We start from the raw sequence: 18,655 nt of genomic DNA on the forward strand, positions 1-18,655 counted from the left end.
CCTTTGCAACTGCCAACATATGCCTTCTTGATCAAGGCCAAAACTGAATAGGATCAGGATACTGCAACTTCTGGCTACCTACCCAACTTAGAACCTAGCATTTTTTGTTACTTCAGGGAGGGTGCATTTAGACTTGCAAACCCTCATATGCTCTTTTCTTTTTGCTGCCCTTCTATCTAAATCTACCCTTATATCTTCCAGGGGCCCAGATTAAGCTAGTGGGCTCCTTTCTTTCTCTATCTAGCTAGTCATCTGTCAAGCTTGAACTGTTTGAACAGGTACTCATCACCTACTCTAAAACAAGCAATTTAAAACATGGCATGGCCCAGCTTGAACTGTTGAGCGATTCATCAAGATAGCAGTGGCATTTTGATTGGCCACTTTCCTGGTCTTTCTTTGGGGTTCATTTCAATTCTTTTTTCTTTTGACCATTTCATTTTCTTGCCTTTTGATTATTCTTTTAAGGCATACCCTCTTTACATTTTTTAACTTTTTGCTTTGTTCACAAAAAATGGAACCTTTTTTTCATCAAAGATGATCATTTTTAGCATTTCCACTGTCAATCATGAAATATGCAACCCTATTGGTATAGGAGGCTAACAACATGTATACCACACAAGACAACCATAAAACAAAACGAATGGCAAACAATCACCATCATATTAAAATTCATAATCATATTATGTATCATATAAATTTATTGAGCATGTAGCTCTAAATACATCCAGTACGCCCATAGCGTACCGGGGGACCCATAAGCCCCTAAATCTCTTTATCATCCTTCGGAGGATCTCGTTCCAACTTCGGCCGAGATGCTTGAATCCATTTTTTGAGCAATCGAACCACAATGGCACTCCAAAAACTCCTCCTTCTAGAGGGCATGATGGTTTTCCCCTAGCCATCTTCTCAATGAAGTCTCAGCCTAGATCCCACCAAATCTAGGTATGGTCAATTATCCTCCCATTCCTTGGATAGTTTTTCCTACCTGCCTCTCCGGTGAGCCATATGCACATCACATATCGTAGATGTTTTATACCACATCTTCAAATATTCTACTCTATGTCCACAAAGTCGCCAGATTTGACTTAGTGGGTAAGAATGTTTCTAGACCTCCTCTAGTAGTTCATTCTTGCTTTTCTCTTCCCTTAATTCTTCACTAGGAACCATCGTTCCAACAAGAAATAGGGCCATCTTTAGACAAGTAAGGAAAATTTCTTGAAATTCACAAATCTTGATTCTGATGGCAGATTTTTCCACTACGATCTCCACAAGATTTAGGGCCTTCTCCTCCTCTCAAATTGGAGGGAAAATGTCCTCTCATAGAAGAATCCACAATTTTTCTGTTGTCGATTACGACTAAACCACAACTCATTTTGATGAACCATCAACACCATTAGAAAGCTCTCATCGATCTCTATAATGGGTCTTCCTCAATTTTTGATGATTTGACACTTCACCAGGAAGGCATTTTTGCAAGAAAGGTCACTTCGTCACCTCTCAAAATCAAATTTTGTCATAAAGCAACACTTGTACTTTGAGTTAAAACTCCTCTTAATACTTTGTATACCATATGTTGACTTTCGTCATGAGTAACCATCATTTACTCATGTTTTCATGGTCCTCACCGGGCCTAGTCTATGTGGCAGTGTCATCGAGTCACCCTTGTTCAGAGCATCCGCAATGAGTCACCCTTGCATTCTTGGAGTCTATTTTATGACCCATCATATCATGTCACAATATTTGATCCATATTTGCATACCATTCATCTTGTGTTGCCCATTTTTTCCTCCAGTCATATTGTCCCCATCCCCTGCAGAGTTGAGCTAGTTGTTGCTAGGTCAACCATGCACTATATGCTCTGATAAAGGAAGTCGTCTGTTTGTTCCTCAGTCCCATTTTTCCCTTTATCCCTAATGTCAGTCCATCAGTCACATTACTATTTTCCCTCATGCTTTAGTTGAGGATCCTCATTGCCTCATCTATCGTGAGCCCTATTCTGTCAACATCCGCTCATTTATTCCAGAAGAATGGCCTAGAGGGCTGTGTATCTTGGTTCCAGCATCCATCCTTGTTCGGAACCTCAGATTGAGTAGAGGGACCCATTATTGGCCTTTGACTTGGTTGTTTCATATTCATGATTCATACACTTGATGGTCCGATGATCCAGCAAATTGTATGAGTGATTTCCAAGGATGTGTGAGATGTTTCAAACCTCATGAAGGGGAGGCCCTTTAGGTAGCCCCCAACATGCCTGGATGAATTCCTATTATGCTACAGCCTTAGATGCAGTTCCGTAGAGTTGACGGGTTCGGTTCCTACCGACTGTATTGTTCATAGAATACATGTCTTCTCCAGATTATCCATTCAGTTTTGCAGAGCCCTTCCTTGTTCAACAGGGCTTCTCCGATTGTTCTACCATCCCTCCCACCCATCTTTTAGGGAAGGGCCTTTGTATATCATGTACTCAGATATTATTATATTCAGTCCTGGATCATATTTTTCCAAGTGCATTATGTATATGGGACACACTGTACTATTTTTTAGCTCTGTTATGCGAACATGTCATGTACCATTTTTCCTGTACTTCATTGCTCAGTTTTATATTTCTGGGTGAACCATTATTTTTGTACTAAGTTATCTTGCCGTGTATGTGTATGCCTCCCCCACCTCATTGAGGTCTGATCCCACAACATAAAAGGAGACTTGCATTAGTCTCTCCCCCCTGTCCCTATCCTCTTTTAATTCAACTCTCTCTCTCTCTCTCTCTCTCTCTCTCTCTCTCTCTCTCTCTCTCTCTCTCTCTCTGACTCCCTTCTGTTTTGTAGTGATCATGTCTTTACAACGTACTACGGTCATACATTTTGCTCCTAACACTCGTACATTGGGGGAAAATCTATTATCACGAAAAAATTGATCATCTATCCTAATTTACTAGATGGATCGAACTACACCATGTAAAGCCAATGTTACCATAGTATAATTGTTTTCACTGTGCAAAATTTCTTAATAAATAACCTTTGTTAAGTAATTCATAGTTAAAGCCGTGAATAATAATTAAATAAATCACTATTTATTTGCTTTTCTTCTAGGAATAATTAATTAAACATTGTTCAATTATTATTCATTGTCATATTTTACCCAATCATGAAAAATAAACAAACAAATCACTAATTATCTTATTTTCTCTAAGAATAATTAATTAATCACTAACTATTTATTATTATTTGTAAAATACAACTAAATCCCTTAGCAATAATTAACTAAATCCTTATTTATTTACTATTCCTTAACTAATTCCTTGAGATGATAAATAAATCATTTATTTATTTATTATTTCTAAATAAAACTTTAAATATTTTTTCCCTCCTAAACAAATATAATAAAATATTCCAAGTGGTTTTTCCGAGAATGGAATCAATAATATTTTATTATTTCTCATTATTAGAGGATAACAAAATATTTTGTTATAAATAGAAGGGTTTTCCTTTCATTATTCATTTTTGATTATTCTCATTGTTGCACTCACTGCTATAACTCTAATTATTTTCGTTGTCGCACACCATTTTTGTTGGGTTTACACATTGTAGAAGAGTGAGACTCTACACAAGCTGAAGACGTTAGAGGATAACCAAGAACCCATCCCATAGCGGGGGACTGGTAACATTTATTTGTTCCTTTCACAGGTGTTATAATAAAACTATTCTTTGTATATCTAGTTTCCATTGGATGATTGGAGTTATTACTCTCTCTTTACTGTTTAACTATGATTTTGGCATAGATCCAAACATTGGAAGGTTCTGTTTCTATCACTTGCTGCAGATCTATAATGTTTAGCAGCCATATATATTGTTGATATTGTTTATCATCCACAATCTTAAGTGGGTTCTTTTCGTACATCTTTGAGATGAAAACACAACAACATTGAACCTTATTTCTCATGATGATGCTTCAGGTAGCACTTCCCCATCATATGGTCTTTATTCCTCTAATCCTCCCATCTTCCATTCTAATGAAGACATTATGGAAGCCATTACCACCCCTGATTATGCTTGGGATGATATGCACCATCGTGCGTACTTCCTTCCGCAACAGACCGATGACCAATATCTTGTGGAGTCCAAAGGCTCCATCCATAGTGTGGTCGATTGGTTTAACCACCCCTTACATCGAACCCATGAATTCGAACCACATCCACCTTATGGCCACTACATTACCACTAAATGTTTGGGTAAGGGGGCATCCACTTTTGAGATTCCATGAGAAGAACTTCTCCCCAACACTCCTCATGCATCTAGTAGAGTCAACACTAGTACTATTATTCTTCCCCATTTAGAAGAACCTCTAGAGTCTCATATCACTTCATATCACTCTAGGGATGATCCACTTACTCATCCCTCCATCTTACCTCAACAACCTAGTCCCTTAGACATTGTTGTTGTTCAACCCCCATGTTTTCTAGGTGAACATCATTTCATTATATCCGAAGCCAGTCTTTGGTATAATGACACCATGCGTTTGAACCCATAAATTCAGTCCATTTGATTCATATATGCAGTAGCATATGAGATTGGTGATCCACCCTTTCCTTTCTCTAACTATATCTATCCATTTTTCACATAAGAAGAAAAACAAAAACAAATGGTGAACCACATAAACAAAATGTTTTTGGATTCCACTACTCTAAATACATTCAGTATGCCCACAGCATGACTGGGGGGAACATATGCCCCTACATCTCCTCATCATCCTTTGGAGGATCCTGTCCCAGCTCAACCAAGACGCTTGAATGCCTTATTTGAGCACTTGGAACATAATGGTGCCCCACATACTCTTTCTCCTAGGGGGGCATCATTCCCACCATTGCATACCTGATCAGTCCCCTCCATCACATATGCTAGGGGGAAGTATCCCATGCCTGGGGGAATAATGGTCCCCCCCTTAGACAGATTCTCGCTTGATCAACATAAGTCTCAACCTAGACCCCAACAATCTAGGTATGGTTGATTATCATTTCATTCCTTGGATAGTTTGTCTTACCAGCCTCTCTGTCAAGCCATATCCATATCGCATATTATAGATGCCTGATACCATATATTGAAATAATTTTATTCTATGTGATTCCATGCTTACCACTTGGTCCCCATGTTTTCTTGGTGGGAGGAGATGATCCTAGAATTCCTCTAGTAGTTCATTATTGTTTTCCTCTTACCTTGATTCTTCACTAGGAAACATCCTTCCAAGAAGCATTAAAGCCATATTTAGAGAAGTAAGGCCACTTACTTGAAAGTCATAGATTCAAATTCTAATGGTTGGTTTTTCTACTACGATCTCCACAAGATTTAGGGCCTTCTCCTCCTCTCCAAATTCACCATAGCTCACTATGCAAATGAATTAGATTTGGAGCCTGTGGTAAGAGTCGCTAAACTAGAATGTGTTTCTTTGGGTTGGTCAACATACTACTTAGTAGTAGCTCTAGTGATCGTGCATTGGAACAATTGAAGATGAATAGAGTCGTCAGTAATAGAATTCGATGTACTAACAATAAAAATGAGACTTCTATCAATATTGTAGGTCTCCCCACCTCCATTATTTGTCCATCCTTGACTTTCTTCAAATCTCTCTCTCTCTTTGTGACTCCCCTTTTGGCGTCTCATGCAAGTGTAATTTACAATGTATTTTAGTCATATGATTTTCTCCTAACACTCATATGTGTGGGGGCAATCTATTATCACCAAAAAATGATCACCTAGCCATTTCTAACTCGGTGGATTGAAATACACCATCTAGATTTAATTTTATAATAGTAAAGTTACTTTCCTGTGGAAAAAAATTCTGTAAACCACTTTTATTAAATTATTTTCTGATTTAAATGAAAAAACCTCCATGAGAATAATTAGATAAGTCATTATTTATTTAATTTTATCTAGGAATGATTATTAAATCATTATATAATAATTGTTCCTTATAACATTTGAATAAATCCCTTAGGAATATTTAAATAAATCATTATTTATTTGAATTTCATTATTCCTGTTATTAGAATAATTATTAAATCACTATTTAATAATTATTTTGATTTCACACCTTTCTTGTTCTTGCAAAACAATTAATAAATCATTTTATTTGTTAATTATTTCTAAATAAAGGTATTTAACGATATTAAATTCCTTTTCCCTCTCCAATATATATAATAAATTATTCAAAGTAGTTATATTTTAATTTGGTTAATAATACTTTATTATTCTTCATTTTTTAGATTAACTCCATACTTTTCAATACAAAGGAGGGTTTTTTCATTCATTCTTCACCATGATCATAATCATCGTCAACATTATTGTTATTTTTCTTGAGCTCCCATTTTGATTTCTTCACTTTTGTTATGTGTTTTCACATTGAAAGAGAAGATCAATTTTCTGAAGCGTCAAGGATATCAAAGGGCCCATCGCATGTAGGGGGGCTTACAAACCAATCTGTAGATCTCCTTCACCAGGTATTATCAATAAAATATTAATTCATTTAAAAGTGTCTTTCCAATTGGGTTATTATACTATATACTTTATATTGTTGCTTTCTGTTTTGGGTTATACCTTCTTTTAATGTAGGTTTTCTATTTGTGTTTCAGATCTAAGACGACAACAACCATCAACTTGTTGTTAGGGTCACTTGTCACCTACCGACTTAAGTGAAGTATTTTTGGTACACATTCCAGGAGTTTTCACACTAACAGTAGAAATGAAGAAAGCAATACTTGCGGAGATATCAACTTTGGAGACCACCATGCAGATAATGTATAGACTATTTGTCACTGTGCACAAAGAGGTTGTCCATCTATATGATTTTCAGTGGCAGCGAGGGAAAAGAACCCAATCTCTCAAAGACATCTACGCTACTATTGTGCATGTACAAGAATGGACAATGAGGTATAAGGGAGCTCTGCTTTACTTGCACAAGATGATGAAGCAATAGGAAGAGCTAGACAAAGTATGGATTCGTATGTTGATATGAAACTATGGGCATCAACCTCTTCTAATCACAACCACTAAGGCTTCCTATGCACTGTTGTACAAGGGTTTGGATGTCATAGCGAGGACACTCATGATCCCTTCGATCGGAACCCTCACTCAAACCATGAGGAAGAACTGAGTCATGTTGGAGGTCAACGAGTACATATAGAAATTGATGCACGAAGCCACCAGTGATGACTTGCAGCTGAGGATAGAGAACATGAAAAAGTACATCTGTGGTCTAGCCACACTCAGGACAATGATTCGCATGCTTCAGGATGATCTAGAAAAAGGTTTCAGAACCATATACTTGGAAGCCATGGAGGGAAGAGTCGGATTTGATAAAGACATCACCATACAATATGAGGACACAATACCACAGTACCAATCTTGGTATCAGTGCATCACCAAAGACCACCTCGTGGAGTTTACCAAGTTAATCTTTCCCAAAAAACTCGAGTGATGTTTTTTTTCTTGTTAGGATGACTAAAGCCTATTTTTGTCCCACATGGGTATATGTGGAAATTGTATTATTGTAAATATGTTGTAAGTGAAATTCCAAGTCTCACTAGTGGAATGTGAATAGTCACTATGTAATGTGAAAAGCCATGAGGGTAGTCCAAGAGTCAACGGGGAATGTCAAGGGTCACCCTACCTTTTGCTATATATAGAACCTTATAACTCATAGTACATGCTTTTGGGAGCCAAGATTTTGGCTAGGCATTACTTAGACAAGGATTGGAGAGTATTGTGATGTGCCCTGGCTTCTCCACAATGTAAAGCAAGTACATCTCTTTGGAAGAGGAAGCGATGTTGACTATAATGTTCCACTATTGGGCTAGTTGCTATCAATGGTCTATGTATGGATGGAACTTTCATTTATAATATATAACAAAGGCAACATGTTTTCATGCATATGTTATTATTTTAGTTGGACTATTCTCGTTGCTTTAGCAATGTATGTTTTTTAACTTACGAATTTGTGCATGAACTATTTTCTATGCAATTGTATGAATCTTGTAGTAGACATTTTGTTGGTTTAACCCGTCACTTTGATTTATTGACTATTCCTCTTTCCATCTTGTGATGTCATTTTGCTTGTTTGTTCCACTTAGTATGCATACTATTACAGGCTTCTAAGGGACACACTCCATTTTCCCTTCTATGTGTTAGAACCCCCATGCATCTCATTTGACTCACTAAAATGTCACACACTTTCTTCTGATATCTCTACATGCTACCGAAATCAGGGAATTACTTTACTACCCACTACTGGGACTCTTACTCTAAACAATCTGATGTCTAGTTAGGACTTCTTACTGGGGAGATCCCCTGACATGTTGGTAGGTCCAACATCGTCAACATTTCTGGTGCTAAAAGGAGGGCTAGATGACAAGATTAGTTCTCAAAGTTTATTTTGAATCTCTACAAATCATTCATGACTTAAATTACAATCTCAACTCCGACATGTTTTTCTCATGCACATGATTTGGAAGTGTTAGAGGACGTCATTTATGACTTGTCACAAATTAAGTACGACGATGAAGGCATAGTAGCCTTGCTAAGGCACATAGTTGCCTTTGCAGGATTCTATGACAAGAATGATGTCCCCTCGGATGAAATTGCCTATGGGTTGTTTTCTTACACACTCGATGGGCATGCCGACCAATGGTGTTGCACATTGCTCACAACATCCATTCACTCGTATGATCACATGATCAAAGAGTTAATCCATTCTCTCTATTATTAGGACCCTAAAGAACTCAACAGAAAATTTCTGGAATTATGGAAACCACCTAACGAATCTAATGCACAATTTTGGGTGCGCTTCTTGAACCTTTCTTTTCAAGTCCCTGAAAATGAAATTGACTAGAAATTTATCAAAGAAATATTTTAGTATCTTCTTCACAGATCTGAAAATCATCATGAGTTAGAATCACTCTAACCCCTCCCAACATACCTCAGTGTTAGATTTGCCAAATCTAAGATAGATAGGATGTTGTCATAGGTGACCCTCCATCCGCTTCTCATCAAACATCTCTAGCTCCACATGAGGAGGTGGGAGAAGTTGTGAGCCCATTACAACTGCAGAAATTTGGATTGCAAGCTTATTGGTTGTCACATGAACTCATTTTCGCAACCTCTGTCCTCTCATTCTATTGATCCTCTCAATTGTACTATGTTGTATTGACCCGTTCCGGATTCCACCTATGTTGTTCACACGGATCAAGTTGTTGATAGTGTTGGTGTTGAGCATCCAAACTCTGCTGTCATTTTTTATGAGTATGTGTGGGAATCTAAAGAAGAACCTATGGTGGAGGATGACCTTCTTCCGTCTGCTTCTCATCCTCCTTTTCCTGGCATCCTTTTTTATTCTTCCATTTCCATTTTTTCTTGTGAAAATTCATTCTTGAATGTTTCTAATTCCGATCATTCATAAGACACATAGGATGCCACTCCATCATTTGATTTAGGAGAGGAAAAAGACTTTTTTTCAAATTCACCTAATCTATCATCTTTTCCTTCTGGAAATTCAGAGAGTGAAAAATTTTGTTTCTCATTAACCCCTCTATATGATTTGTCAGATAATGAGGATGGCGAGGTACATCTCGAATTGTCATGATCCCTTCACTCACTCATTTGATCACGATATTGATTCACTAGCTATTAATATTCCCAAGCCATCGGTCTTTGGTGATATACCCATTGATGAAGTGGAAACCCCTCAAGTTGTCAAGGCACTTCAGCCCGAGCTGATGGTTATGTCAGTTTCTTGCAGTATTGAGGTCTATTCCACTCCCTATCAGAAATATGTTGAAACACCCCAGGCTCTGCATCACTCTCCCATTTGCATTGAAAATAAATCCAATCCACAGATTTTACTTCCTCCACCAGAATAACACGCTCCTATCTCTCATGCATTGGAGGAGTAATACGTAGCAAGTCATGTTGCTAAGCGAAAGTTTTTTTCTTTCCTCATGTTTTCTCATTTTCTAAGATCAAAAGTGCGTGCATGTTCGTCATCTATGCATAGTGTGATGCTTTGCCATGGTACGTCCGCAGAGTGTTTGTCTTGTGCTTCTACTCTTTCTTTTCTGTGGATGCATTTAAACTTCAAGTGTTTTGGACTTCATTGTTTTATCTTTCTTGTGTACTGGTTTACCAAAATATATTTCTTGTTGACCATGCTTTCACCAACATGGGTCAACCAATGCATCGGTGGCTGCATTGGAAGTATCACTTCATGTGAGTAGGCCCATGCATTGTTTAGCTTACTAGGAGTAGGAGTAGTATTTTCTTTCTTATTTTCCTTTATTTTTTGTTTACTTTTCTTACTCGCTTTGATTTATTTTCAATTTTTTCCTTTTCTTTCTTGTTTGTTTACTTGTTACGCACTTGTAGGATTAGTTTCACATGAAATCGTGTTTAGCTCTTGAGACAAGTAGGGTGAAGTACAAGAGGACTTGTACATCTATCAACTTTTGATTATCTATTATCCCTTCTCTTTATGAAGACCTTGTGTTCTTCATTTGATGATACCCTGATGTAAAATATGTTCTGTTTAGAGTGAGTCTTGGTGAAAACACAATGCTTGCACTTTTAACTAGTACCTCCTACTCTAACCGATTTTTATTTATTCGGTTAACCCTTGTCAAGTCAATAAAGTAGAGTAAAGTGAGGGGGAAAACATTAGCAAGTATGTCAGTGATCCAGGTGGATATTCATGGCCACCCGCCAAATCCACTTGGACCACCACCATTATTTATTTCAGTTTTTCAATTTCCTTAATTGTAACGCATGTTACTATTTTTAGCAGTTTTTCGAGTCCTAAACTTCTGGAGCCATTTTGAGGCCCTAAATGATGTCTTTTTGGCAATCTAAAGCCACAACTTTTGATAATTTGTTTTTTTTTGTCTTAGTCCTAGGAGATATATTTCCAACGGGGTATCATGCACGTCAAACAGAGATAATATGACCAAGTCATGACCCCACGAAGTTGGCTACCCAACTAACCCCAACGGAGCCCATAAAATTTTGGTGTTACATCTCCTCGGGTTAGAGTTTTGGTTTTTTAGGGTTTTCTCTTATTTTTCAATAATAAAAAAGCCCCCGAGCCTCATTGGAACGTAGTTCATAGGCATGTAGCCACCACATCTCTTCTTAGAGATAAGCTACCATTGTTGAGCTATTCTCGTTTCCATACTATTTGTAAGCATATTTCATTATTTGATATTAATCAAAGGAGGTGTTATTTCTATTGAATATCTGTATTTATGGTTATATCTGTAATTTTTTGTGTTCCTTTTTAAATTCGAATCGGTGGTATCAGAGCGATCTGCTCTTTCTCTGTTTTTCCTTGCATGTCCCCAACGAGGTCGAGATATAAGGAGTTAGGGCTCAAAACGGTCGAACCTTTGCAAGACCGACCTCGTAAATCCGACATGATACCATGCAGGAAGAAAAGAAAGACAAGGGAGGAGGAGATCCTATCAAAATATTGCTCGAGGAGGCCCTTGAGAAACAAAGGAACGTGATGATGGACAACCTTTCCCAGATTCTTCAACGTTTGCCCACCAATAGCGCATCCTCATCTAACAGCCACTATGGAGGCTCCACCCCTTTTGAGGTACAACTAAACTTTGACATTCCCATATTTGAGGGCCAAATAGATGCAGACATTGTACAAAAATGGTTGAATCTATTAGAAGCATATTTTTTTGTTCATGATTTTTCCAGCCAAGAAAATATCACTTCTTTTCTTCTCAAAGTTTCCCCCCGCGTCAAGGACCTGTGGGAAACCTATTGCGAACAGAAGGATGAAAGTACGAACTCACTGTTTTCACCCACTCCCACCTGGAATTCATTCTGAGATGCCATCAAGGAGCAGTACTACCATGTTGGGAGCTATGAGGACAAATACATATAGTGGACCACGCTGCGGCAGGGAAGGGACCAAGATATACCAGAGTTTACAAATTTTTTTCATACCCTCCACACAAAGTTGGGCATCAAGGATTATGAGAAACATTTGGTACTCGAGTACCATAGCTTCCTACATAGATACATCAAGGACAAGATGGGGTTCCTTGATATCTCCTCGCTTGGCATGATGTACGAATACGCCGTCAAGATCGAGCAAAGGTTTAAACATAGGAAGAGAAACTTTGGATCTATGAATTCGAAGAAATGGAAAGATGTCCCCACACCACAAAACAAAGGACAAAGCCAAGGCAAGATGGCCTAGGACAACCTGCCAAGGCCACAAGCAAAGGACAACACTGCAAAGCTAAAGAAGGACACGGGAAAGTGGTGTGAATTCCATAAGAGCTCTACCCACAACACAAGTGAGTTTCAGGTGAAGCATTCGCTAGTGGCTGAGTTCAAGGCTTCAGAATCAAATGCATGTTCCAACCCTGAGTCAGCACCTGACAAGAGAAATGAAAAAGGGAAGAAAATCATTGATGCAGAGCCTAACGCCACTGTTTCCACCACTAAGATCTAGAAGAATGAGCCTGAAGATTGATAGGATAGGGAGCGTCTTTTCCACTCACAGATGTGGGTGAAGGGTTCACTACTACAATTCATTTTTTACAGTGGGAGCTAGAAGAACCTCATTTCAGTAGAGGTCGTGAAGCGACTGGGACTACCAACCGTACCACACCCACAACCGTATAGCATCAGGTGGCTTCACCAATGACGAGATCTCCGAGTCCACCAGCAGTGCCACCTTCCCTATAGCATCAAGCCCTTCACAGATGAGGTATTGTGTGATGTTGCACCTCTTTATGTTTGTGATGTATTATTAGGCCAACCATACTTTTGGAAGAGACATGCTATGCATGAGTGAAGGCCTCATGCTATTATTATTTCTTTGTGTAATACATTATAGAGGATATCGGAGGTAGCCCCACCTACCGCCACTTCTTTGATATCTGCTAAGAAAGGTAGTAAAATCATCTCCTAGACTAGGAAATTTATTTTCTTTCTGGTTCACTCTCAAAGTAAGGTGAAGATCATAGCCACATCTAGGGCCCCTGGGAAGGGTTCCTCCACATAGGAGAAGAAGGTGGATACAATCATGAAAGGATACATGGACATCTTCTCCTCAACAATAGGGGTATCGTTACACTGTCAGGTCAAGAATTCATTCGATCTGACTCCCAACGGGCTGATATATCGCGACTCCATTATTGAAAATGCCAAGTACAAGTAGCGACAGGATCAACATCAGGTTTCACACAAGTTTCAGGTGGGTGACAAAGCTTGGTTGCATTTGTAAAAAGAATGCCTTACCAAATCCCATCGGAAGCTCAAACCAGCCTAATATGGTCCTTACACCATGTGGGAAACAATTCTTTAGAGCACAACATTCCCCCATTCCTTGGCTTGCATCGAGCGTTCAATGTGGACCACCCTCGACCATGCTTCCCACCATTATTGGACACATCACAGATTGCAGAACAACTCACTAGGGACCAAGTTCAACTGAAGTTTCCCCATCTCATGGAGGCACTCAACACAATGGAGACCATTGCTTCCTAAGGGGGGAGGAATGATCCAAGTGTATATTGCTGGCCACCCACCAAATCCACTTTGACCACCACCATTTTTTCCTTCAGTTTTTCAGTTTCCTTAATTGTAGCACAATTTACTATTTTTAATAGCTTTTTAGATCCTAAACTTTCGGAGCCGTATTGAGGCCCTAGACGACATTTTTTTGGCAATCTACTGCCAACGACTAGTGGTATGTCACTTTATTCATCATAGTCCTTGGAGAGACCTTTCCAATAGGGTATCATGCACATCAAATGGAAATAATATGACCAAGTCATGACCCCGGGAAGTTGGCTTCCCAACTAACCCCAATGGGGCCCATAAACTCTTGCTGTTACATTTCCTTGGGTTAGGGTAATGGTTGTTTAGGGTTTTCTCTTATTTCTCAATAACAAAAATTCCCTTGAGCCTCACAGTAATGTAGTTTAAAGGCATGCAGCCACCACATCTCTTCTCAGAGATAAGCTACCATCGCTGAGCTAGTCTCATTTCCATACTATTTGTAAGCATATTTCATTATTTGATATTAATCGAAGGAAGTGTTATTTCTGTTGCATCTCTATATTTATGGTTATATCTATAATTTTTTTTGTTCATGTTTAAATTTGGATCAGTTAGAGGTATATATAACATACTTCTCTCAAGGGAAAACCTCTTCTGCTCTCAATAAGTTGGGATCCCTCTTCAGTTTCGTGAAATAAATAAGTGCCTATGCATAGTTCTCTGAAAAATGAAAAATAAAAATAAAATAAAAAATATAAGGTGAAATAAGAGAAAGGATTCCTACATAGAGAGGTGAATAAATTAATTCCATTGGGATACTGTCTAGGCCCACTGGTAGCAGAGCGATGCTTGTCTTCTTAATGTGACTCTATCGGGGTACTGTCTAGGCCTGCTCACAGTGGAGCAACACCAGAGATGAAAATTGAATTGTGACAGTCTATATTACTTATACATAAATACACCCCTCATCCCTAATTGAAATAACTCGGTTCACTTGGCTTGGTATGTGTGTTGATAGATCAAGAGAATGGCAGGGACTATATATTTAACTCAAGCTAGTGAGGAAGCCATGGGGATTAAAGAATCGAACAATACTTTCATAGGTGTTAGACTTGCTTTACATGATACAAGGGCCATACAGAGAGTTTGAGTTCTAGTAGTGTGTCACCAATGTTGTAGAGACTACAAGAACCCTCCAAAATTTTTCCTTCGCTTCGTTTTGGAGCCTCCCTCCTTAAATATTAGCAACTTGTCTTACATTGCTCAAGTACTTGTGATTTCATTTAAATTTATCTTTTGATTTACAGCTTGTGTCACTTACTTGCTTCACTATATAACCACAAGATGACCCCCTGTGGCTTGGTTGCATCCGGTTCTTCCACTCCCATCACTAACTGCACAGTCCTAGAGGGAAGCCAACCTTTCTCTCAGGAATTGCACAATGGAGCCCACCAGTGAGCCTTTCTCTCAAGAATTGAACAGATTAGCCCAACAGTGAGCTTCAACTCTAGAACTGCACAAACCCAGTAGACAGGTTGTCTCCAGCTGGGAAACTTCGTAGAGCATGGGAGGAAAACAGAGCCACTTAGCCCAAGAATTGCACAGAAGGATTCCCTTAGTTGTTGCCTGATGCATGTGCCCACAGGTTGCCCAGTTCCCTCCAAAACTACAAAATTTCTCCATGCATGAATGGGATCCTTTCCCGAAAAAGAAAAAAGGATGAAAAGCAAAAATGAACACGAAAACATAGGGATCTATTTTTAGCATTGGGAGTTACACTTGAGTTAATTTTAGAAAACTGCCGCCACTTGTCACATTTTCCTATATTTTTGGCATGCGTGTCATAAACCCTAAATCGATCAAATTTATTTAATGGATGCCTCCAGAGCTCATTTTCACATTTGATCTTGGAGCTCTAGCGTTCCCGAGGCATCTAGGAACCTTCAGTACAATCGACACAACTTTTCTGGGTAAGTTTTTCTTTTCAAGCCTTTGGTTGCTTTTTCTATTGCTTTTGTTTCCTTGGCTTGTGTGAGTGTTATTTTACTGTTCTATTGAATGACCATGGGAATTTTATTTTGTTTTAACTTGTAGAAGTTTTGTTTCAAGTTTTTCATTACCTTTCTTAAGTGTCACATGCATAACCATGTTTTTTCACTAACGATCATCATTGTGCTGACTCTCCCCACAAGATTTGGATTAAATTTCCAATTTACCGAATGAACAATTGTTGCAATATGCAAGTTCTATACTATATGAAGTGTGGGACCTAAAACTATGTGAGATGCAAGATCTTGATTACTTTTAATTATATGCCTAATCTAAGTGATTCCTTCTCCTCAATTCTTTTGGAATTAGTCTCGAACACAATTTGTAGAGAGAAGCATAGATGAAGGAGGCTATGGCCTCATTAACAATACCTCCCATGGGGCGCTAACCACCCAGGTGCCTTCATTCCTACAAGGGATTGCCCGCAAGAGAACTGGAAGGTCTAGAGTCCTCAAATTGTTTGGAAAAGTTGGTCGTATGTTCTTACAACCAATTTTATGCTTGGAGGTATGTTTTATAAATGAAATTCTAACTTAGAATGGAAATGCAATATATGAGTGGTTTGACTCATTTCTCAACTTGCTTTGATTTCATGCATGAACATTCACTCAGATACACACCATACTTCACTAATGCATTCGGATATACTCGTTTTCAAGTTTCCTTTCGGAAGATTCAAGTTTCCTTAGCTCAAATCTAGCTCTTCCCAGTATGTGTTGTGCATTTATGGAACTCAAGGCTATGCCTTGGCTCCAAGAATTTCAGAGAGGCTTCTATAGACTGGCACTAGTTGCACTCTACATATTTCCAAGAGACAATCCTGAGTCTTTCTAACTGGGATTGGTAATGCATATTTCCAGCCAGCATCAAGTGAGACTAATCTCTACATTGCGCAGTTCCATTCCACAACAAGCCACACTGGACTACAATTTGCATAGTTCCAGCCATCAAGACCTCTCACTAGCAGCTCAGACTACGTAATTCGTATATGAATCCCTCATCTCTCACCTATGAAAGTCACAACTGCATAATCTTCCCTAGGAGTTTCCCAGTTTGTTGCATGATTGATCCTTGAAGTGATTTTTTTTTTAAGCTCACATTTTCTTACCATGAGAGTCTGCTCTATCTGTAGGTACATCATTTGTGGAGTTGATTCTCAATAGTATAGTTAGCATGGTTTCCAAGAGATTTGGATCGAAGGATATTGTAGAGAGAATCACTGGAGATGCAGTTGAACAGGTGCCAATGAACTTGCCTATCTATGAAGACACACAACCACTCATAGAGAAGGACATGAATATTACATGACGGGAAATAAAGGACATATTTGCAGGAAATTTCAAGGAATATCTGGAAGATCAATAGGTCTATGTCAACATTCAAAAGTCCGGCTGGTACTGGGTTACATGCATGTACCCCGTTTTCTCGTGGGCAAATATCATTCACTGGATTCTCTCACATACCAATCCCAAGATGATGACACTTAGCAGTACCAGTGGAACATAGTTTTCCACCTTCATGACATAAAACTACCGTCAAATGTATCACTTGCCGCCGGTGAACCACATGGATGCATTGTTCTTTACTCCCAACAACAATTTGAACACTAGAGACATCATGAAGCGTTGGGTAAAAGAGTCATCAAAGTTCAGAGTGACATCTAACCAAATTTACAAGACAAAGTCACTCAGGAAGGATTACCAACTCTTGGTCATCTTTGCATGCCACTTGTATGATCGAGATAGCACAGAGACGTTCTCACAGAGTTGGGTGGTTATGTTAGATCAGTTGGAAAATGAAGGAATGACATTTAATTGGTCTGACATGTTGGCTCTTCAGCTTAAAGTACATGTGTCTAATGCCCAGAGTCTGCCTAAGTATGAGCAAGGAATACTCTTTATGTCTGCGTACCTACTTGATGCAATCTATGCCCAGCAGTAGTTCCCTAGCATGGGTTGGACATGGACATCATTAGAGGATGTTGTGAACATGTATTGTAAGTTTCTCTCTAGGTGAAACTACCGAGGAGTCATGGCGAGGTTGTCTAACCACTTCATCACCACGATGTATAGGATGATATTTGAAAAGGATCCACCTTGCATGTCCCAAGAAGAGATGCAGGAATTTCTTTATATTGCAAAATTGTATGCCTTAGCTGGTGGCACCTTCATCAGGATGTTTGGCATGGAAAAGCCTTTGCATAAGCTACCAAGGTTTTCCACGAACAAGATGGTTATGAAAGAGGTTGCATATCACATATCTACAGGGTTATCAATAGGACTGCATAGGAGAAATAAGGCACCATGGCCTACTCTTCCTTTGTGGATTGGGTTGTACAAGGTTCGTACCTTGAACGATGCGGATGTTGGGGCCAAGGACTTGAAGAAGTGTGGGTTCGGCCCCAAGAGTTGCAATCTATTATCCCCATTACATATGCGAGAACCACTGTGCAAAGATGTATTAGCCATGGATCCACGGGGCATGCCATTGGCCAGAGGAAGATCCCTGGAGGTATTTATGCAGCTCTTCTTGGATCGATGAACTAGTCAGCATAGCTATATAATGGAAAGAAGTACTGCAAGTAGCAACACCACAGGAAGAAACAACAAAAACATGAATGAGCATAAAATTGATGCAAGACAAATTCAATAGGAATATTGTTGAGTGTAGAGGCTAAGAAAATCTAGAAGTTCAAAGAATATCCTGCTATTGAGAAATTATCTTTGGAAATAGAGGCAAAGAGGAAATGACGTGAAAGGAGATTAGAACGGAGGAAGAGGGAGAAGAAAAAGTTGGAAGATGCAGAGAGGAATTTGTAGGAAACAGAAAAGAAATTGAAAGCAGAGCCAGAGCTCAGAAGGAGAGAAAGGGAAGAAAAGCAGGAAGATGGATAGGAGGAAAAACAATGCACACTTACAGAGAAAACCATGCCTATACAGGTTGAGACAGTAGAGAATCCAACAGATCAAGAAGAGGGTGAGGAGGTGCAGGTTTGGGAACTCGCTCAATAGGTCTAGTAGATGGTTGGAGCAATGAACATGGAG

This window comes from Pinus tabuliformis, chromosome 3_2, assembly GCF_031772625.1.
Source record: "Pinus tabuliformis cultivar Carrire ecotype Pingquan chromosome 3_2, CPIR1, whole genome shotgun sequence".
Classification (NCBI taxonomy): Eukaryota; Viridiplantae; Streptophyta; class Pinopsida; order Pinales; family Pinaceae; genus Pinus; species Pinus tabuliformis.